The 25,193-nt window shown below is 36.8% G+C and overlaps 1 protein-coding gene across 7 annotated transcripts in view; it reads right to left on the bottom strand.

Annotated features, from left to right (window-relative positions):
• The window catches only part of LOC136834372 (basic helix-loop-helix ARNT-like protein 1), a 509,755-nt gene that overhangs the window by 390,156 nt on the left and 94,406 nt on the right, over positions 1 to 25,193 (bottom strand). For 2 of the 7 annotated variants that reach the window (XM_067096918.1, XM_067096917.1), the window contains exon 1: positions 24,366 to 24,558. The exons of the other annotated variants lie outside the window; for them this stretch is intronic. The gene's annotated coding sequence lies outside the window, so the exon portion shown is untranslated. Of the gene's footprint in view, positions 1 to 24,365; positions 24,559 to 25,193 lie in introns of those variants that run through there. 7 annotated transcript variants of the gene reach the window in all.

Here is a 25,193-nt window from a genome sequence, read left to right as displayed (position 1 = left end):
TATGATTTCAAAAGTTCTCCTGCATTTTGATACATTTTTATCTACTTATTAATTTATTTATTTATTTATTTTTCCTATTTTAATACGTGAGATCTCTTCTTTCTGTATTTCTCTTTAGCTCCTCTTCCTAATGAACACCGTATTCTTAGGAAGCTTGAATTTCAAGTCAATGGCCCCTGTGGGCTTGTTCCATATGAATAGGGTTCATCTTTTGAATAATAATAATAATAATAATAATAATAATAATAATAATAATAATAATAATAATAATAATAATAATAATAAACAACTCTCTGAACCACAACTTTTAGTTTGAATTATTACCCAATGCCAAATGAGATATGTTCTTTTCGTAAGTGATAAACTTCTGATTTCTCGTAAGAATAGCGTCTACGATCGTCCGTGAAAAAGGTGTAAAATGGCAGTTGACTGATTGACTGATTTACGGCTACTAAAGCTGGCGTCACATCATCTAGGTTATTAACGCCAGTTAAATATGACAGTTCAAAACCCGAGAAGGAGTTCGGCAAGCAATTACGCCCCAAACTTTCATTTAAAAACAAATGATTCAAAAACCTTATACGACCTTAAAAATGTAACTGCACGACGTTCAATCAAAATGCCACTCTAATCTGCTAGATATTTTATTTAGAGCTTACAGGGTATGAAATATCTTGGAAGGCCTCCTCAGTGGTTATATAATAATAATAATAATAATAATAATAATAATAATAATAATAATAATAATAACGAACTCCTTAGTGGTTATAGTAATATAATAATAATAGTAACTATTATTATCTTTTACTATTATTATCATTACTGTTATATTATTGATGTTTGTAATGAGCACGTACCCAAATTGGAACACACCGGAGAAGTACAGGAAAACACAGCTGAAAACAAATGAAGATAAGAATTATAAAACAAAAGCAATGACAGAGAATAAGAAAGATGAAAATATAATAGCAAAGAAGCACGGAAAATTAAAGACGCATTAAAACCCCTCTTAAACGAAGCGCTCCAGTTTTATGAATGAAAAGGTCACGAAAACACGGAGAAAACCTTGAATGAATGAATGAATCGAGTGCGTAAAAGTGAATTAATACGTAAGGGGAAAAACGAGTAATCGGTAGTGTGATTCACGTTGTGAGGAGAAAAAAGTAGTTGTCAGTGTGAATGAAGGATGAAAAGCCGAAACAACATAATCCTGAATAATTTAAGAGCAATACAACTCTAATCTAATGTGATGACAGCTTTCAAATGCATGCGAACTAGTCACTTTCTAAACGACAGCCTTCAAGATAGTTTAAATTTCCTGCTACTGTTTTTATATCTAATCTTCATACGACTTCTCTCTCCTAAATCAATGCCAGGGCACTTCACTTTTGCCTGACTAGTGGCAAACAATTAGCCAGCTACGAGAAGAAACCCACCATTTGTAAATTTAATGCGGTGACGGCTTTCAAAATATTGCAAATTAGTCAGTTTCTTAACGAGCACCTTCAAGATGGTTTAATTTCCCTTCTATTGCTTTTCATCTCATTTTCAACCGACTTCTCTCTCTTAAATCAATGCCAGGGCACTTCACTTTTGCATGACTAATGAAGAACAATTAGCCAGCTGTGGAAAATAGAAAACACCATTTGTAAATAGGAGATGACACTGAAGACTTAACTCGCACTCCAATATGTGGGCGACTGGCCAATTTCACCTGTCAGATATTTTTTCTACCTTCGCATACCTATGGTAATTGGCTACGGAAATGTATATAATCATGTACACGTAAACTATCTCGCGCAAGGGACTCGGGCCAAGGAAATCATCCGAGCAGTAATGAAAAAAGTCAAGAAATGACAGTAAGATGATTGAGGCATGAGAAATGTAATAATTGTAATAATTCCAAATTAAAACGCTACAGTGAGCTTAAAATGGCAATGTTACAGTAACAACTTTAAAGAGAAATAAAGTTAAAATGAAAAATACCAATGAGCTTTATAAAACAGCACGAGCGCTCCAGTACCCAAGGATATAAACCGCAGTTTCATCTGATAAGAGTATCCTATGCAGGGCAGAAGGAGTTTGTCCAAAGCTGTAAGAAAATGAATGGGTTGCCAGCAGTGTATGTGAGTGGCTGATGATTGCTGATGATACACTGTTAGTTGGTGACAGTGAGCACAATCTGCAAGGAATGGTAAAATCATTTGAAACTTTGTAAGAATCTTGGGTTACTGTATAAACCTCCCATGAGTACGGTGGTGATTATCAATGGCAGCCTAAAGATGAAGGTATTAATGGTATTATAGACGGTGGAAAAATTTATGTAGCTGATTTGTACAGGTATCTGAGAGAGAGTAGGAGAGAGAGAGAGAGAGAGAGAGAGAGAGAGAGAGAGACCTAATTCTGTATTCTCTATATAAAAACATGAATGGGTTAAGGCACTGTGCATTAGTGATCAAATAACAATTTATACTTGTTGATGTCTTATTTTGATGACTTATTTTCAGATTTACACTAATACAGTACTTCACTCCTTTCTTGATATTTATAAAATCTTTTTAGTCAGTGCAATTCCAGACACATTTTTCTACATTAATTCTTACGTTCAAATAGTTTTCTCCTATAAAGAAGTAACTGCCATTTTAACATAAGCATACAAATGGAAATGCCCTCTGAGAGAGAGAGAGAGAGAGAGAGAGAGAGAAGAGAGAGAGAGAGAGAGAGAGAGAGAGAGAATCTCCATGGTCTCCAGAACACATAATTCACTGCCTGATTCCTTATCCGTCCCAGGGTCGGTGACTCAGGTTAGATAACATCTCCCCTTCCCCCTGGCCCCCTTCCCCTCCTCCCCCGGGCCATAGCATCCCAATACATCTTACACCAAATTCTTAAAAAGTCAACTGAAAGTACCGAAAACGTTTGCTTTAGTGAGATACATTAACAGTACACAACTTGACCATATTTTTAAATCTCCTCCTCTATTCTGGATTAGGAGCTGGCCTTCCATAATCAAGGCCAAGATATCGAATTTTGTGGAATGGAATGAAATGGAATGTAGAATTTTGGCACAAGGCCAAGAGCTGGGACCTATGAGGTCATTCAGCGCTGAAACGGAAATTGATCGTCGAAAGGTTCGAAAGGTGTAACAGGAGGAAAACTTCGCAGTTGCACTATGAAAGAATTGTTGGGAGAGGGTGGAAAGATGGAAGAAACAGAATATGAACAGAAGTAGAGTAAAAGGAATGAAAGGGGTTGCAGCTACGGGCCGAAGGGACGCTGCAAAGGACCTTAAGTAGTGCCTACAGTGCACCGCATGAGGTACACTATCGGCATTACACCCTACGGAAAAGATATCTCATTTTATATCTTAATTATACACCCTACGGAAAAGACATCTCATTTTATATCTTAATTAAACCTCCCAATTTCCGTTCTCCTCGACCATGCCCAGGGGTTTAACTATGACGTCAGAGGAACTAATGTCATCGACCAACGCGACCTTGGAGACAGCCACTAAATGATCAGATGTATTCCGCCAGCATCAGCCGTGGACGCCACGTGTACCCAGCACAACAGAGGCTGAAATATTCATCAGTTCCACCTCACTCGCGCATATTAAAGGCTTTGAAAGGCTTACAAAAACGTGGGTACTCACTCTGATCACGTTGCAGTGATTTACCGAGTTCCATAAGCAATCGCGCGGAGGGGGCAGTCTCGCCCACACGGAAATCTTCACAAGCGGCACCTCTAGAACCGAGGTGGAACAGAGTCGGTGCTCTGTCTGCGGCGGGATTATTAACTTGGCATTATACGGGAAACTAAAAAACCGTTTAGGCCCATACACTAGGGACGTTCGATCACAGATGTGACCAATTATTCAAATGTGGCATTAACATGAAGTATTGGAATATGATTTTAGGCAACCAAGGTGAGGTCAGTTTCCATAGCCGTCGATACGCACTTACTAACATCTTCAGTTTAGTATGATACTAGTTTCATCTACCTCAGAAAGCGTTGATTATCATCCTTTAATTATATGTTATCATATTTCTTTTGAACAACACAGAGTTCAGTTAATCTGTGGCACTGTTCTCAGTTTAACTGTTACTGCGCTCTGTAAGACGTCACTGCTTGAATTTGAACAAGAGAATGATTTCTCCCTCTTAGTTTGTAGTCCTTGTTTGCAACTCTGTTGCTTAAGAAGCTGATAGTCGCAACAGACGGTCAGAGAACTTATGAATTTGACTGCGTAGTGCATAATGGCTCCTTAAAACCTGAGAAATTGCCCGTAAAATATGGAAAATATGGAATTCTGTGAGTTTCCAAGTCACTCGTTTCTATAATGATGTCTATTTGAAATTTCACCTGCATATCTCTGGACTTATCAGAAATACGATATAAATTCATCCATACTGTCGTCAATATCAATTTTTCTTTGGTACTGTCATGAAAACCTCGTCCCTTCTTCGAGCAGATGGAGGTAAAACCTTTATAAACCTTTTTACGAGTTAATCTTTTCTCAGAAATTGAAGCCTCATCAATTAAACGTAATAATGTAACGTTAATCTAGAGAATTAACGAAACGTTTATAACAAATCTACCCTCCATCTTCCACATTCTGCCGTATTCGGCGATACATGAACAGACTGGAACATAGAATTTAGTCCAAAGGCCAAGCGCTGGGACCTATGAGGTCATTTAATGCTGAAAGGGAAACTGGCAGTAAGAAGGTCTGAAAGGTGTAACCGGAGGAAAACCTCAAAGCAGTTGCACTACGAAACAACTGTTAGGAGAGGGTGGAAAGTCAGATGGAAGACTGAGAATATGAACCCAGGTACAGTAAAAGGAGTAAAAGAGGATGCAGCTAGGGGCGGGGACGCTGCAAGAACATGACGCTAATGCCTTACGGTGTACCGCTTGAAGTGAGCGACGGCACTATCCCCCGCCCCCACCAGCTCCACGCCTTGCAGGGCGTAAACAGATTGTAGTAATCAATTATCATACATCCAACGAAAGCGGGATTTGAGGAAGTGGCAGCGGGAGTCCACTAATTAGTTATATAAGCGAAGAAACTATGATTTAACAAAACAGTTTTGACCAGATGTAAGCGTTCTAGCGAACGCAAAAACTCGTCTAATAAGGAGCTGCGGCCATTAGGGGAGTAATTACATAGACTGGTTCCCTTAACTTGAAGAGATTTAACAGCCAGGCATTAAAAGCAAAAACGTTACTCTGTTTTTGGCTCAAGTTTTATTGCAGAAATATTACAGGAAAGACAATGAAACTATCCAAAACCCAAATATATCTAATAAAAAAATAAAACCAATCACGTACTGTCATTTCCATTATTACTATTATTATTCAGAAGATTAACCCTATGCATATGGAACAAGCCCACAAAAGGGACCATTGACTTGAAATTCAAGCTTCCAAAGAATATGTTCTTCATTAGGAAGAAGTCACAAAAGGTAAATTGAAATATAGAAAGGAGAGATCTCATTAAAAAAGCAAAAAAATTAATAATTCGTTAAAAATTTATTAAAAAGCAAGGAGAATCGTATTTCGGTAGTAATGCACTGCATCTTCACTTGAACTTTTGAAATTCCAATTGCACGACATCCTCTGGGAGACTGTTCCAGAAAATGACACAACTAGACGGCCTCACATGGATCCCTATGACTCCACAAGATTCGTTTTCATGAAAAAGAGGATTAAACATAAATAAGACTATGAAAACTCGCTAACATAAATGAGACTATGAAAACTCGTTAAGTAGAAAATACTACAAAATAGCAATCGACGACAGAAGTTGGTGGTTGGTTTATATCAACGTCAAGAGAATTCTCTAGGCCTTGGTTTATCTTAGACTGGTTTTCTGTCAGAGCCGTGCCCAAAAGATGCCCCTAAGAGCGGTAAGGCATTCAAAGGCGCAAGAGGTCTGATGTGGACCTCTGGACGAAGTCCAAACAACAAGAGATGGACAATAACAGCGTCCTTCACACTCAACTGGTAACAAAATCCGTTTAAGGTCTACATATAACAACATTCATGACTAAAATCTCTCTCTCTCTCTCTCTCTCTCTCTCTCTCTCTCTCTCTCTCTCTCTCTCTCTCTCTAGCTATCAGATCGATCTAATTCAACTTAACATTGTTTTATATTGTTTACTGGTCCTATTCATTGGTCAAACAACATGTGGATTAGATAATAAACAAGCATAAACATTTTCTCTTAGTTACTGGTCAAATCTGATCAGGGCATAAAACGACTAAACGTACGATTAAATACTACATTCTGAAATCTATATTTGGTTAGTCTTCTTTTTTCAAGAAAGCCTTGAGTAGTTCTATTGGGGAGATAAAGTTCTCTCTATCGTGTACCTTAACTGGCGGACGACCGAGGAGCCATCGTTACTTCTTTATCGCGGATATAATTTTTATCATTACAAGCGTTTGGTGTTTAATTTTGGACTGGTTTCTTCTTGTGCTCACTACCACGTCAAGTTTTCCTCTTTACACACACAACGCCTTATATATATATATATATATATATATATATATATATATATATATATATATATATATATATATATATGTGTGTGTGTGTGTGTGTGTGTGTGTGTGTGTGTGTGTGTGTGTGTGTGTGAAAAATATGTGTGTGTGTGTGTATGTATGCATAACTGAATCTTTACTCTGCTAAGCAAAGGACGATAAGTGGAAAATATGGAACGTGGATTTTGTCTTTAATTGAATATATATATATATATATATATATATATATATATATATATATATATATATAAATAATATACAAAATACAGAAGGATATATATAAATATAAATACAACACAATATATATAATGTGAAATCATGCAATCACGTGTGGAACAGAAATAAATTTCTGACTCACGTCGGGATCGAACCCTTATCAGGTCCGTTACTCTGTCTAAAAGAAGTCGGAAAGGACGATACCTGGAAACTGCTTGCATACCAGCGAGTTTTCCCCAACTTCCCGACTCAGCACTGACCCAATTGACAACATTTCATTCGAATTATCCCTTCTGAGTGAATAAGATAGAAATCATCAACACACAATCACGTGTGGAACAGAAATAAATTTCTTTGTCGAACCCTCTCAGGTGGAAAAGGGCGTTACCCAATACAAGTCTAAAAGAAGTCGGAATGAGAGCATATATATATATAATATATCCCAACTTCCCGATATGACCCAATATTTATATTATCCCTTCTAGTGAATAAGATAGAAATCATATCATGGAACAGAAATATTTCTGACTATATCGAATATATATACAGTATACATATAAAAGCAGTTATATATTATAAAGGTTACTTCTTTTAGACTTGTATATACATAACACAATTTCCATGATAATGTCGATATGAGTCAATTTATACATATATATAATGTATATACATTACATATATATAGATATATACACATTACATACATACATATAAAAAACACACACACACACACACACACACATATATATATATATATATATATATATATATATATATATATATATATATATATATATTGTATGAATATGTATATATACACCTTACGGCAGTCTTCTCATTGAGAGTGTTTAGAAAAAAAAGTTCCAGCATTGTTCATTTTGTAGTCAGTGTTTGTGGAATATTGTTAAAAGAACAAAAGAACCCCTAGTACAATAAAACAATATCCACGTAATTAATGCCATTGAATAAACAATTTTTTATATATAACCAATGACACTCAACCAGTGAGTAAATATTTGCAGTTGTAATTGATTAAATTAATATAATTATTAACCTACTAAATAGGCAAAAATTTTATTTCGAAAAATAAAACAGCCATCCATAACAATGCCATTTTCCTCATTCATATGCAACTATTTAAAGGAAATTTAAAGTGAATGCTTTTTTTTCAACAGCAACAACAACAGCCATTCCTAACAACACAATTTTCCTAATGTGAAACACAAACATTTAAAGCATATTTAAAGCAACAGAATATTTTTTCTACAACAACAACAAAATACAAACTAATTGCCAACTGACTTCGTTCAAGTATTCAAAGTTTTCACTCAACACTTTTCTTGCGAGCATGAAATAAACATTCTTCTTACATAAGATGGCAACAGCGTCATAAAACTGAAACTACATTTTTCCTCTTCAAAAGAAACACAAGAGCTGTGAACGAAAACTATAGAAATTTGTTACAATTACAAGTTGTATGTAATTATGTTTTGGAGTGATATATAATAACAGGTGCCATCGAATGGCATTTAACATTTCGAACAAAACGAAATCATATGTTTGAGCGAAGTGGGATAAGACTTTCGATAAAAAAAAAATTATATTTTAAACGAAATGTAATCTTAATTTTGTCGATTGTGGTCATGTTTTTTAAGTTAAATCGAATCATACACTCGGAAGAACACAGTATTAAATAAAAAAAAATTAAGCTTTATGGATTCATAATTTTGAGCAAAATATAATTATATGGCAAAAAAAAAAGTTTTACAGCTTCTGAGATCATTCTGAAATTCATATATATTTGAGCAATAATATAATTATATATCCGTGGCAAAATATATTGTTATATGAATATAGTTTTATAATAAATTATATATATATATATATATAAATTATATATATAAATTATAATATATATATATATATATATATATATATATATATATATATATATATATATATATATATATATATATATATATATATATATATACAGTAGGACATTATAAGTTTCTCTAATTTTAACATTACTCATAACAATATATCTGTATTGCCTTTTTGCTTTCGTCTAAGTATTACGTCTTCACGTTGCAATATCTGATTTGAACTGTTAAGTAAACCTTAATTTAACCAGACCACTGAGCTGATTAACAGCTCTCCTAGGGCCGGCCCGAAGGATTAGACTTATTTTACGTGGCTAAGAACCAATTGGTTACCTAGCAACGGGACCTACAGCTTATTGTGGAATCTGAACCACATAACCACATTATACCGAGAAATTAATTTCTATCACCAGAAATAAATTCCTCTAATTCTTCATTGGCCGACCGGAGACTCGAACGCAGGCCCAGCAGAGCTAGCCAAGAACTATACCGACCCGTCCAACGAGGAACTGATTTGAACTGTGACCCAAGATGTTCCAACCTATTGTACATACATCCTACAAAAGGTTTGGCTTTGCTTTGATTGCACAATCTCTCTCTCTCTCTCTCTCTCTCTCTCTCTCTCTCTCTCTCTCTCTCTCTCTCTCTCAATACTAATTCTCGTACACCTATTATAACTAGTCTTTCTCCCCCTCTCAAGTTTATCCCTTTGCGTTTTCAAGAATTCGTTTCTACTGCTTAGGTCAGCTTTGGGCTTGGGTCATTACAAAGTGAATTTCTACACACACAAAAAACTTCGGTTAATCCTTGCACCACCACCCTTCCCCTTCAAATAATCCCTCCACCACCACCACCCCTCCCCCTTCAAATAATCCCTCCACCACCACTCCCTCCCCCTTCAAATAACCGTGGCGAAGCAGGGTTAATTTTACTATTATATTCACTAACTATAGTTATGTCTGCGCCTGTAGGCAAGAGAGAGGATATGCCGTTCACGTACTACTGGTTCCCATTACTACTACTAGTTCCAGGAAGAAAAAAAATAGAAGCTTATATAACACATTTTACAGTCTCATGTAGGGCTTTCCTCCAACTCTCTAAAGGTCAACCTATACATGTTTTTTTTTATCACAGACCTTGAGTATTTGTATATTTATTTCTTTGTATATTTTGTTTGGTTTCATCATAATAGTTCTATAGTTCTCTTCTTTTTTACATAAGCGTAAAAAGTGCATTCTAGTACGAAGAGATACGCCAGAAATTTAATTACTGGCCTTTTTAAGCTGTTCCCCATACATAATAATAATAATAATAAGCCATAAAAACATGGGCAGTACCAGTAATCAGATACAGCGCAGGAACAGTGGACTGGACGAAGGCTGAACTCCGCAGCATAGGAAACATATGACGATACACAAAGCACCATACCCAAGAGCAAATACAGACAGACCATACATAAAACGAAAGGAAGGGGGGAGAGGGCTACTAAGCATTGAGGACTGCGTTAACATCGAGAGCAGGGCACTGGGGCAATATCTGAACACCAGTGAAAACGCGTGGCTAAGGAGTGTATGGGAAGAAGGACTGATAAAAGTAGACGAAGACCCAGAAATATACGGGGACAGGAGAATGAAAATCATAACAGAGGAATGGCGCAACAAACGCAAGGAAACAGAAGGAATGCTAACAGCGGCACAAGATCAGGCCCTAAGAACCAGATACGTTCAAAGGACAATAGATGGAAATAACATCTCATCCATATGCAGGAAGTGCAATATGAAAGACGAGACCATAAACCACATAGCAAGCGTGTGTCCGGCGCTTGCACAAAACCAGTACAAAAAGAGGCATGATTCAGTAGCAAAAGCCCCCGCTGGAGCCTCTGCAAGAAACACCAGCTAGCTTGCAGCAATAAGTGGTACGAACACCAACAAGAGGGAGTGATAGAAAACGGTCAGGCAAAGATCCTCTGGGACTATGGTATCAGAACAGATAGGGTGATGCGTGGCAATAGACCAGACGTGACGCTGATTGACAAAATAAAGAAGAAAGTATGACTCATTGGTGTCGCAATACCGTGGGACACCAGAGTAGATGAGAAAGAAAGGGGACACCAGAGTAGATGAGAAAGAAAAAGAAAAAATTGATAAGTATCAAGACCTGAAAATCGAAATAAGATAGATATGGGATATGCCAGTGGAAATTGTACCCATTAATCATAGGAACACTAGGCACGATCCCAAGATCCCTGAGAAGAAATCTGGAAAAACTAGATGCCAGCAGTAGCTCCAGGACTCATGCAGTGTGCTACTTGAAACAGAGCACATAGTGAGAAAAGTGATGGATTCCTAAGGAGGAAGGATGCAACCCGGGAACCCCAAACTGTAAAAACCACCCAGTCGAATAGGATGACTGTGATAGACCTCCCCCCCCAAAAAAAAATTAATATTATAATAATAATATGTCCTGTTAAAAAGATGGCTGTATCACTCGAGTTAATTTTAAATTAGTCGTCTCCATTTACCGATAATTCTTTTCTCCTAAAAGAAAAATTGAGAGGACTCAATATAAAACTAACTCGAATGATGCAGCCATCCTTTTTAACAGGAAATGTTTAAGAGAGGGTCTACTTCTCTAATAATAATAATAATAATAATAATAATAATAATAATAATAATAATAATAATAATATTTGATAAACTGAATGAGAATTTCGGAGCCATCTCAAGATTACAGTGAATAATCAGCTTATCTAAAATGTTAAAAGTAAACGCCTTGGGGTACCTCATACGTATAAAAAACACGATATGCAACAGCAACATCACAGCCTTATCAAACAACACAGTGCGCAAGGTCCCACGTTCTAATAAAAAAAAAACTCGTATAGCTGCTATCAACAGTGCATATACATAAAAAAAAAAAAAAAACAAGAAAATAATGCGCCGAAGTTTCTTCGGCTCAATCGAGTTTTCTGTACAGCCGCTACAGCGTAAAATCAAGGCCACCGAAAACAGATCTATCTTTCGGTGGTCTCGGTATAATGCTGTATGAGCCGCGGCCCATGAAACTTTAACCACGGCCCGGTGGTGGTCTATCCAATATCGTTGCCAGAAGCACGATTAAGGTTAACTTTAACCTTAAATGAAATAAAAACTACTGAGGCTATAGGGCTGCAATTTGGTATGTTTGATGACTGGAAGGTAGATAATCAACATACCAATTTGCAGCCTTCTAGCGCTAGACTCAGTAGTTTTTAAGATCTGAGGGCGGACAGCAAAAAGTGCGGACAGAAAAAGTGCAGCCGGACAGAAGAAAACGGGAATAAGCCAGTTCTTAGAACTGACAAATAAGATCTTAACATTCGGAGACGTGGAAAAAAAAAGGGTTTCCCAAATATCGCCTTCAATGGGCAACACTCACTAGATAATCAACAGCAAGACGACGACAACAACAACAACAACAACAACAAAAACTGGTGGTTATTCCCATGCTTTTACTTTTAGTTCATATTTCCTGCATAAGTTGTGAATATATAATGAATTATGAATATATAATGAATACATACATATATATATATATATATATATGCATATATGTGTGTGTGTATATATCTATATCTCTATATATATCTCTCTCTACATGTGTGTGTATCTCTCTATATATATATATATATATATATATATATATATATATATATATATATATATATATATATATATATATATATATATATAATATATAATCTATATAATATATATACATAATGTATATATATATATACATATACATTACATATTTATTTTCTTATTTAGTTTTCTGTAAAAAAAAAAAAAAAACTATTGTTCCGGCTCTGTCTGTCCGTCCGCACTTTATTCTGTCCGCACATTTTCTGTCCGCCTTCAGATCATACAAACTACTGAGGATAGAGGGCTGCAAACTGGTATGTAGATCATCCACCTCTCCAATCATCAAAACTTTCCAAACTGTAGCCCTCTAGCCTCAGTAGTTTTGATTTTATTTAATGTTAAATTCAGCCATAATCGTGCTTCTGGCAACGATATAGGATATGCCACCACCGGGCCGTGGTTAAAGTTTCATGAGCCGCGGCTCATACAGCATTATACCAAACCACCGAAAGATAAATCTATTTTCGGTGGCCTTGATTATACGCTGTAGCGGCTGTACAGAAAACTCGATTGCGCTGAAGAAACTTCGGCGCATTTTTTACTTGTTTTATCTGGGATTACTGTAATATTCGTCTCCATATTGCTGTAACTGTGATATAAACAACAGCATAGACATAACCTTTTCCGAACAAAAGAGTTACATGAAATAATAGTAACACAACACAACGCCTATACGTTTATTTTTTTTTTTTATTTATTTTTTTTTTTTTTGTAGACAACAATAGTCTCCTTGTTTACACGATCCGTAGTCCTGCCCTGGGCATGTCGGTTATTAAGCTGCATTTTGTTTGGTCACGGGTTGGTGACGAAATCGGTCCCAGAGGCGTTGAGATCTAGGCCTAATCGGTGCTGGTGGTTGGGGATGGGTGTTGGCCCGGGTACCCCATACTGGTGTGGCCGGGATTATACTGTAGGTCGTCCAGGTGATATGCCCTCTCTCTCTCTCTCTCTCTCTCTCTCTCTCTCTCTCGTCGTGTCTGGCGCAGGCTGGTTTCATAAATGTCTCCTTCTGATGGTAGGGAGAAATTCGGTTTCTTTCACCGTGTTGATGCTCTTTACAAGTTCTTCTCTTTCGTTTCTGTGCGTAATGATTAAAGACAGCCCCTTCTTGGAGGTGACAGGAGAGGCGCTTGGAGAGTTTGGTAGTGGTCATCCCGATATATGAGTGGTGGCATCCGTCCACCGAGCATGTAAATTCGTAGGTGACACTAATCTTTAAAGACGCTTCTGGGGGCGCCCTGTTGTTTTTAAGCAATAACTGGCTCGCTTTCATATTTTTATAATAAATTATTAAATTAAATGAATCTTATAACCTTCCACAGTAGGGGTCACATTTTCATTTATTATTTTTCTAAGGGCCTTGTCATCATCTAAATAGTTTTGGTGCATGTAGTTCCTGTAATATAGTTTTATGGACTCACTTTGGTTGTTATCGGTGTCCGTCTTGCTTTCCCGGTGCCAGTTTTATTTATCAAGACTTGGGTTTGTTGTTCTACCATGCGATTAGAGAAATTGTTGTTTATGATTACCTGCGTTGATTTTCAACCTCTTCGGTAGTTTCTTTCCACGTGGAGCAGTGTGCGAGGGCGCGACGGACGAAGCATCCACCACGGACTTTTTATACCTGTCTGAGCACTCACTGAACCCATTAGGGCACAGACCCGGGTTCGTAGGCTTTTGTAGACCGTGGTGGTATAACCGTCGGGGTCTGCTGCACCCGACCGTCCTGGAAGGGGAGGGCACCGTCAACACTACGTTCGCACGTGAAACGGAGGACGGAACATTCTTCAAAGGCTGTCCTTAATGTCTTATTCTAGGTCTTATTCGCTGTCCACTCTCACAAAGGTGTCACCTATATACCTGTAGTATTGAAGAGTGCAAGGGATCTTACTGAAGACCCCTTCCTCTACGACACTCATGCAGAAATTGGCAAATAGGACCCCCAAAGGGCATCTCATTGCCGCGCCGTCAATCTGGCAGTAAAGATGTCCTCTGTGGGTGGTAAGTGGGGCCTTCTTAGTGCATGTTTCGAGAAGGGCTTTTAGGGCTTCTTCGGGGATGTTCATTGTCGGTGCGTCCTCACATCTATATAGGCAGTTTCCCTATATGATGGTGTTGCTTTTCCAATCTTAATAAACAAATGAATGTGTATATATACGAAGAAGGACAGGGTTGAATGATGCAAGAACGAGACCCTTGAAGATGAAAGGATGAAAGGATAGCAAATAAGGGGCTGGAGACTTAATGGCACTACAATTACGATGCTGTATCATTTTGCTGATGCTTTAACTGAATGGCTGGTTAAACCATCAAAGCTACGTCTAATTGAAAGAAAGGGAATAAAGGAAGGATCAAAGGACTAACGTCCCAATGTATAAAGTTAATATTATGAGCTAGAGAACTGTAAGAAAAATAAGGACATTGCATTAATAGTGCGCCAGGGAAGCTGTACAGCAGGGTTGTAATTTAGAAAGTAATACAGTTGGCAGAGGAATTGATAAGGAAGAACGGTGTGGGTTTGGACAAGGCGGAGGATGTTTGGACTATGTGTTCTCATATAAATGAAACAGTTATATGAGAAGCTTAAGGAGAAAAGGTGTATGCAGAATACATGGACCCACAAAAAGCTTATGACAGAACTGATGATAGGTCATTTATAGGATATAGAGGACACGTGGTATGTACACACTAAACTTAAATTTTAAGCCATGATCCTTAAAACAGATAGAGAGAGAGAGAGAGAGAGAGAGAGAGAGAGAGAGAGACTACAGAAATTTTCTTTTTCTTAACAGAGATCCAGTATTAATCAGATGTTTACGTGTGTTTGTGTGTGTGTGTGTTTTTTATGCCTGCAACCGTTCGTTCACAGACGTGACACTTCTCTAAGTTTTTAGCATAGAAAACCAAAATGAATAAAAGTAATCAAGTTTCCAAACAACAGAAAAACGTAAGAAGGAAGAGACAAAAATAACTGGAAAAAAAATGCCAGACCCATTACAGTTGCTACAGAATACTTCAATAGAAAAATCACCTTGAAACAAACACTAACAAACAAACAAACGAGGCGTTACGTAACGCCCAGTTACCAAAGAAATAATTTAATATTCAACCTTCTCTCTCTCTCTCTCTCTCTCTCTCTCTCTCTCTCTCTCTCTCTCTCTCTCTCTCGGCTGACCTTCGCCTTTTTTAGACGGTCCGGCCAGGTCCTGTAAAACCTGTATCGTCAACAAGGAAAATGGAGATAAATGTCATAAGGTTCCATACTAAGATGAGCACCAACTCGTTCCTGTTCAGGCAATTATTCAAATCTTATCTTTCCACTTCATTATCTCACTTTCAGTGTAAATACAGTTTTGTGGGGGTAACACAGTTAACCTTAGAGAAGTCTGTCTATCTGTCTATCTACACACACACACATACACACACATATATATATATATATATATATATATATATATATATATATATATATATATATATACATATACATACATATGTATACACGCACACGCGCACACACATATATATATACACATGTACGCACTAAACACCTGATTCTTAGAAGCTGGCTTGGCATTTTAAACTGTGTTATCTAACCACGACAAGTTTCCAAGTAACCCGGACGCCAAACATGGCCACAGATGCGAAAAAAATTAACTGCATTTCCGAGAAAGAGAACTGAAAACTAGGTAAAAAAAAACAAAAAAAAAAAAAAGCGTATTCTGGCCAAGCTACGGCACCCCAAATTAGATACACTAATTAAAATTGAGAGGAAAAAAAATCTACAAGAGATAAAGCCCTTAAAAGGAATATAAGCACGAAGCTATGAGACTGAAGTTACAAGAAATTAATAGACACTGCAGAAAAGATGTGGAGGAGTGTCGAACTGATTTGTTGATATCTGGGCAGAATAAATAGTGGGTAGAGTGAAGGGGAGGGAGGTGAAGGGAAGTAACATTGGAGGGTTGAACCAATACCAATTTGACGACCATAAAATGATTCCCAAAAGATTTATTTAGTGGTATAAAGAATAATGAGATTAAATCAAATTTTCAAATCATCCACATTAGGTGAAAGAAAAGAAACTCGAGGATGAAAAGGATATAACAAACAGATGGGGCAATTTGATAAAAACCTGGAAAAAAAAAAATCTGCAATGAGAAGTAAAATATCAGGGTAATAAGACAAGGCGTTATCTGAACGGAGAGATTTCGATCCAAGATGTTTCATAAAATGTGAGTTTAGTGTTAGCATGAGTTTAAAATGGAAATATTTATAAAATTTAGGAATGGAATGGAATATACAATTTAGGCCAAAGGCCATGCGCTGGGACCTATGTCATTCAGCGCTGAAAGGGATATTGAGAGTAAATAGGTGTTAAAGGTATAACAGGAGGAAAACCTCGCAGTTGCACTATGAAACTATGAAACAATTGTGATGAGAGGGTGGAAAGTAAGATGGAAGAAAGAGAATGTGGACGGAAGTACAATTCATATTCTCTGTCTTCCATCTTACTTTCCACCCTCTCCTGAGCACTATCTAACTACAGGACGAATGAAATAGTGATTAATGATAAGATTAGAGTCTGAAATTATCAGTTGCAATAACAAGTGGGCAAAATGCAGGCGCCAACCCCTCACCAAAATCTATAAAGAGAGAGAGAGAGAGAGAGAGAGAGAGAGAGAGAGAGAGAGAGAGAGAGAGAGAGATTTTTCAGGAAGCGTGCCAAGTCATTTGTCCCCTGTCCAAGATCAGTCCCGGGACTGCCTCATGATGTAGGTTTGGTAACGAAGGTCTTATTTAATGTAATGTGCAAGAGTAAAAATAAAAAAAAAGGTAAAAAATGCGCCGAAGTTTCTTCGGTGCAATCCAGTTTTCTGTATAGCCGCTACAGCATATAATCTAGGCCACCGAAAATAGATCTATCCTTCGTTGGTCTCGGTATAATGCTGTATGAGCAGCAGCCCATGAACCTTTAACCACTATCCGGTGGTGGCATGTCCTATATCGTTGCCAGAAGCACGACTATGGCTAAATTTAACTTTAAATAAAATAAAAACTACTCAGGCTAGAGGGCTGCAATTCGGTGTGTTTGATGATTGGAGGGTGGATGATCAACATAGCAATTTGCAGCCCTCCAGCCTCAGTAGTTTTTAAGATCTGAAGGCGGACAGAAAAAGTGCGGACGGACAGAAAAGCCGGCACAATAGTTTTCTTTTACCGAAAACTAAAAACTCAAAACGAACTAATTACGCGTCACTTATGACTGAATAAAAAGCCTCTCTCCCTTGCAAGATGAAAGACCCGCTTCCATAAGACAAAAGATATCAAGATGACACCAAACAAGCAGGAACAGATTCCATACGATGAAAGACACATAATACTATATTGTTAAAAGACAACTTAAGGGTTGCGTAACCTCCATAGAAAGACTGCGTCTGGTAAATTCAAGGGCAAACAGTTGAACGACAGCGGGAAAGAGAAACGAGTCTGGAAAAGACTTATGTGTCGAGTTATAAATACAGGTCTCTCGCTTGCATTAGTCCGTAAGGAAAACTGACGGGGAACCTCTTTGTAAAGGTAAATTATGCATCATTTCGGATCAGGGGAAGAGCGTCACCGGGTACTGACTGAATGGTCTCGGAAGATAAACATTAGAATTAAGGTATCGCCCTTGGCATATCAGTGTCACACTGCAAAAGAACTTTGACAGGAATTTTCAGGAGAAAAAAAACCTGGAATGACTGACAAGACGTCCTTCAGATGACATGGGTTACAGGGTAATTGATATTTACATACTTATAAACATACATACATAAATACATACATGAATTTGAGGACTCGATGAGAGGAATAGGTGTTCCACTCTATAAACCTCAAGGTAGTAGATGCCCTTGTAAGACTTAATATATGTGCATAGATTTACTTAGTACACAATGGAAGGTTTATGGCAGGGTTTGGATTGGGAAAATACGACATGTAACTGAAGGTTTGATAAGGGACTAAACCTGTAGATATGGGCAAGGAAGATGGTGTGTGGATTGAGTGTTGGTCATAAAACATTTCTGGAGGACGTTTGATGAAAATTTAAGGGAAAGGATGTAGTTGGCATATATAGAAGTAAAAAAAAAAATTCTCCTACATGGAGGTGAAGTTATGATTTTAAATACGAACGAAAGAAAGATTACTGAAACTTTAGAAATGAAATACGTGCAAAGTAAATTTATCCTGAAAGGCAGGATAAATGGTGTGGAAGAGGAACGGTAAGAAAGGGGCTTGATATCTAGGGCACACAAATAAGCGTGCAAGACAGAGGTGAGTGGCACAGTGTGTGTGTGCAGGGTTCAACAAACTGGTGATTAGCCTTCTAAGGTGTATGAAGTGAATTAATGTTGTGGAAGTTTTCTGCAAAGGGGCCCAGGCACTATTTAGCAGGTAAAATATGCAATTGGAAGAGAATTTTGTTTTCAACTGGAGCCACCCCAGGCTGCAAGAAATGGCTTCGGGTTGAAAAATAAAAGGTATAACAAATAAATAAGCTCCAGAGACTGCCTAAATGATACAGCTTTAAGTGTTTGTGTTCACGGTTCATTAAGATAACAGACACAGGATCTCGGATATTTATAACAACGTAACGACAACTAACCTTTACAAGACCTTGTAACTGAAGAAACATTAATAACATATTATTTGCATCCTGTGATAACAGACGATACTTAATGATCCAAGAATAAGCCTCCTGTAAAACAAGAGAATCTTTTCCTGGCTCCTTTTCCTACTTCAATTAGGGCACAAGAGGCCTGTTAAGTGATAAGGAAACTGGTCATCAACTTTAATCATATTATTCTTCGATTATACAAAAAATACTACAGGATTCTTTACTCTTAAGTCCTCCTGTTTAGATCTGAATTAAACAACGATATGCTGGAGGATATTTATAAAGTTATGGAGGTTTTTTCATTAAATTATTCAAATATATATATATATATTTATATATATATATATATATATATATATATATATATATATATATATATATATATATTGTAATCACTCACACGTGATTCGTTTATCACATGTTACCAAAGGTTAAAAAATGAGAGGCGGGGTGTAGGTCCTGACCGGTTTCGACTTTATTTCTAAGCCATTTTTTATATGTATATACATATGTAGGCCTATACATACATACATATATATACGTATGTGTGTGCATATATATGCATGTATAACAAAATTATACTCATTAAACATGATTCACGAGCAATCCATATTCCTCTTGTAATTAAATACACAGCAACAAAATATTAAGAAGTTTGTGCTTCTAGAAATTTGGCTAAATATTAAAAAAAAAAGCCCATTGTTTGAAATCGATCAAGATTACAAACAAACTCGGTACACAAAGTAATGATTGATGGCTAATTATAAATAGAAGCAGTTGAAGCTAACTGTGTAAAATGCTGGAACTGGATTGGAATACAGATTTTAGGCCAAAGGCCAAACACTGGGACCTATGAGGTTATTCAGCGCTGTAAGGGAAAATGACAGTAAGAAGGTTTGAAAGGCGTAACAGGAGGAAAACCTCGCGGTTGCACAGTGAAACAATTGTCAGAGTACGTAAGAATGGGAATATGAACCCTACGGGTATGCACATGCTGGGAATCTACAAAACTAGTTCACAAATAGATAACGATTCCCATTTGACCTACGAAGGAGAATTTTAGTAGCTCTTCAAACCGGCTGAAAAGAATCTTCATCTTTTTAGTTTCCTGTAAAAGAAAACTATTGTGTCGGCTTTGTCTGTCCGTTCGCGCTTTTTTTTTTTTTTTTTCGCTCTCAGATCTTAAAAACCACTGAGGCTAGAAGGCTGCAAATTGGTATGTTGATCATCCACACTCCATTCATCAAACATACCAAATTGCAGCCTCTGTCCTCCAGTAGTTTCAGTTCATTTGTTAAAGTTAGCCATAATCGTGCTTCACCAGCAACGATATAGGATAGCCCCACCGGGCCGTGGTTAAAGTTTCATGAGCCGGCTCATACAGCGATATATGAGACCACCGAAAACGGAGCTATTTTCGGTGGCTTTCGTATACGCTGTAGCGGCTGTACACAGAAACTCGATTACACCGAAGAAGGCATTTTCGCCTCGTTTTCATACCGATGCATGGAAGAATAAAGTCAATCTCGAATGATCGTATCTTTCTGCCCGCTACGGCATCCGTTAATTACTGCGAGGTTTTAAAGAGCCGTTTCCCGTAGAAGTGACACATTCTGCGTTCTCTCTATCTTAGTCTATTACCTTCGGCACGAGACCAATTCCATTAAACACTCGTGCGTAGAATGTTTCTTTCTCTCTCTCTCTCTACAATATATATTATATATATATATACACTCTCTCTCATATATATATATATATATATATATATATATATATATATATATATATATATATATATATATTACATATACTCTCTCTCTCTCTCTCTCTCTCTATATATATATAAATATGAAAAAATTGAAGTTCCCAAACAATTATCATTATCATAAGATAATCACAATTAATTTAATTTCGAATGATTAATTTGATCCATGAGTCGTTACAACATCAGAGTCTCAGCCGCCAATATTCATAAGAAATAAGGAAAAACTACAGAAGAGGTGGGGGGTGGGGGCTACGATTTTCTAAAAAAGGAAAACCGAGCGAAGAGATCAGGATTACAATAGAGAGAACAAGAAAGCATGAAAAACAATTCCGCTGTGCACCGTCAATCGACCGTAAATTCACTTTCCAACGCTTTCCCAAACCGACAATTAGGGAAGGAACACAATAAGACTGCATTGCCATACATATTATTCAATAAGACTGCATTGCAATACATATTATTCAATAAGACTGCATTGCCATACATATTATTCAACAAGACTGCATTGCCATACACATTATTCAATAAGACTGCATTGCCATACATATTATTCACTAAGACTGCATTGCCATACATATTATTCAATAAGACTGCATTGCCATACATATTATTCAATAAGACTGCCATCCATATTATTCATACATATTTATTCAATAACACAGCCATACATATTATTCAATAAGACTGCACTGCCATACATATTATTCAATAAGACTGCACAGCCATCCATATTATTCAATAAAACTGCATAGCCATACATATTATTCAATAAGACTGCACAGCCATACATATTATTCAATAAGACTGCACAGCCATACATATTATTCAATAAGACTGCATAGCCATACATATTATTCAATAAGACTGCACAGCTTGCTACATATTATTCAATAAGACTGCACAGCCATACATATTATTCAATAAGACTGCACAGCCATACATATTATTCAATAAGACTGCATTGCCATACATATTATTCAATAAGACTGCACAGCCATACATATTATTCAATAAGACTGCACAGCCATACATATTATTCAATAAGACTGCACAGCCATACATATTATTCAATAAGACTGCACAGCCATACATATTATTCAATAAGACTGCACAGCCATCCATATTATTCAATAAAACTGCACAGCCATACATATTATTCAATAAGACTTCAGCCATACATATTATTCAATAAGACTGTACAGCCATACATATTATTCTATATTATTCAATAAGACTGCAGCAATACATATTATTCAATAAGACTGCACAGCAATCCATATTATTCAATAAAACTGCACAGCAATACATTATTATAAGACTCAAGCCACATACATACTATTCAATTCAATAAAACTGCATAGCCATACATATTATTCAATAAGACTGCACAGCCATAATATTCAATAAGACTTGCCATCCAGCCCATACATATTATTCAATAAGACTGCACAGCAATACATAAGACTTATTCAATAAGACTGCATTACCATCCATATTATTCAGTAAGACTGCACAGCCATACATATTATTCAATAAGATCTACAGCATTGCCATAAGACTGGGCATATTATTCAATAAGACTGCACAGCCATACATATTATTCAATAAGACTGCATTGCCATACATATTATTCAATAAGACTGCACAGCCCTCCACTGTATTCAATAAAACTGCATTGCCATACATATTATTGCAATACATATTATTCTAATAGACTGCAGCCATACATATTATTCAATAAGACTGCATTGCCATACATATTATTCAATGAACTGCCCATACATATTATTCAATAAGACTGCACAGCCATACATATTATTCAATAAGACTGCACAGCCATAAACTGTATATTATTCAATAAGACTGCATAATACATATTATTCAATAAGACTGCACAGCCATACATATTCAATAAGACTGCACAGCCATACATATTTTCAATAAGACTGCACAGCCATATATTCATAAGACTTTTCAATAAGACTGCACAGCCATACATATTATTCAATAAGACTGCATATTATTCAATAAGACTGCATACATATTATTCAATAAGACTGCACAGCCATACATATTATTCAATAAGACTGCATTGCCATACATATTATTCAATAAGACTGCACAGCAATACATATTATTCAATAAGACTGCACAGCCATACATATTATTCAATAAGACTGCACAGCCATACATATTATTCAATAAGACTGCACAGCCATACATATTATTCAATAAGACTGCACAGCCATACATATTATTCAATAAGACTGCACAGCAATATATTATTCAATAAGACTGCACAGCCATATTATTCAATAAGACTGCACAGCCATACATATTATTCAATAAGACTGCACAGCCATACATATTATTCAATAAGACTGCACAGCCATACATATTATTCAATAAGACTGCACAGCCATACATATTATTCAATAAGACTGCACAGCCATACATATTATTCAATAAGACTGCACAGCCATACATATTATTCAATAAGACTGCACAGCCATACATATTATTCAATAAGACTGCATTGCCATACATATTCAATAAAACTGCAAAGTCACACATATTATTCAATAAGACTGCACAGCCATACATATTATTCAGTCAGACTGCACAGCCATACATATTATTCAATAAGACTGCATAGCCATACATATTATTCAGTAAAACTGTATAGTTATACATACTAATCAATAAGACTGTATTGCTATGCATATTATTCAACAAAACTGTACAGTCACACATCTTTCATTGGAAACTATAAAATCTAAAGGTTCTCTTATCAAAACAATCTACTTTTTCCATTTGTGGTGCAGCAACGGGTTCAAGTGAAATACACCGTAACATTTAACTTGAAAAAGTTTAAGTACAGGAGAAAGTGGAATAGTAAAAGAAAAAAAAACGAGATGATATCAAGCCTGAAGTGTGTTCCCCGCCAGGTGGCAGTGGCTGTTTTTACTACCTTCCCCTGACTGTTTTTTTTTTTAACTGTATATATGTATGCAAGTATGTATATTCCATTAATCTCTTATCCTGTATTCACCTACACTTCTGCACCCCTTTGCAAGTTTTCTATTTTCACATAGGCCTTATGCAGGCTTTTTACTCTTCTATGAGATTTTCTGCACACATTAGCCTAGTTGGCTTTCTGACTGTTCCCTACGACTGTATGTTAAAGCTGATTCGTGACAATAACACCTACAATAATCATGCTGTGTCTTTCATTGGTGTTATATAAAAATTACTACTATTTTCACCTATTATTCATTTGTGACGTGAAAACAGTTCGTTGTTGATAAATGATGTGAAACGCTTTAAACTACCATTCTTGCATAAAACGATTTTCACTTATTTCTGTTAACAACTAGCTTTAAAGTTCATTTGTGTAATTAACTTGCTGTCAGCTTTATTATGAAATTTTCATCATTTCAAAACGAAAGCAATATATTTTAAAAGACAGAATTAGAACCTACTTAAAGCAAAATAATATAAGAGCTTTTTGCCATGAGGGAAACAGTTTTAGTAGACATATATCAATCAATCAATCACTATGAGGGGAATCGTATGGCAAATAAGGCAAGCACAGTCTCAGTACTTACATAAACACCGGTCACTTATCTCGCCATCAGTAATGCGGGATTGAAAACCTCGTGCAACTGCTCAGCAACACAGAAGTCGCCATCAGCCAACAATAGAGAGACGAGACTCTCTCGTTAAACTGATTGAGTGGACAGGGAAGAAGAGGAACCACAAAACGTTACGCCCTCCTCCTAGCACCGTCTTCTGGACACTAAGGAATCATGTGCACCTTGGGTATGGAAAAGGTGGAGAAATTACGGTGACACCAGTCGTGGCTTACCTTCACGGCCTTAACAGTGCCCGACAGATCAGTTTTCTTTTTTTTCTGGTAGGCTTTCAAACGCGTTGCAACTCTTCTAAAAAGAACGAAAAACACTGACACAACTCATGCCGTATAAACACACACACACACACTATTTGAATTAAAGGATGACATCCAGAACTCTACAAAGATACAAACAGAAAAATGTAGATCTAGTTTTCTTTATACATCGCCCTTCGCGCCCAGCTATTCAAGGTGGTAAGACAACAGGAAAACGACGAAAGCCAATGAGAAACACCACTCGAGAAAAATGGCGTAAATCCACAAGCTGTTACATCACCACCCTGACCTTCCTGAACAGATTCTGCGGTGAAGAATTAAAAAAAAAAGTGGGGGGAGCCTGGCGCAACACAAAGCAGAGCTGACAAGAATGATAAATCGCTGAGATAATCGGCCGTGGATAAAAAAAACATGAGCAAGCTGCTGGTGGCTGCGTCGCTCTTCATCCTTACACTCGTCTAATCACTGCTCATTTTTTGCAGTCTCATTTCATTTTTCTCTCGCGCCTCTTCTCGTCGGTGGCTAT

The sequence above is a fragment of the Macrobrachium rosenbergii genome, chromosome 53, assembly GCF_040412425.1.
Source record: "Macrobrachium rosenbergii isolate ZJJX-2024 chromosome 53, ASM4041242v1, whole genome shotgun sequence".
Lineage (NCBI taxonomy): Eukaryota > Metazoa > Arthropoda > Malacostraca > Decapoda > Palaemonidae > Macrobrachium > Macrobrachium rosenbergii.
Note: the sequence above shows the minus strand (reverse complement) of the source record. Positions and strands in the feature narration are given on the sequence as shown.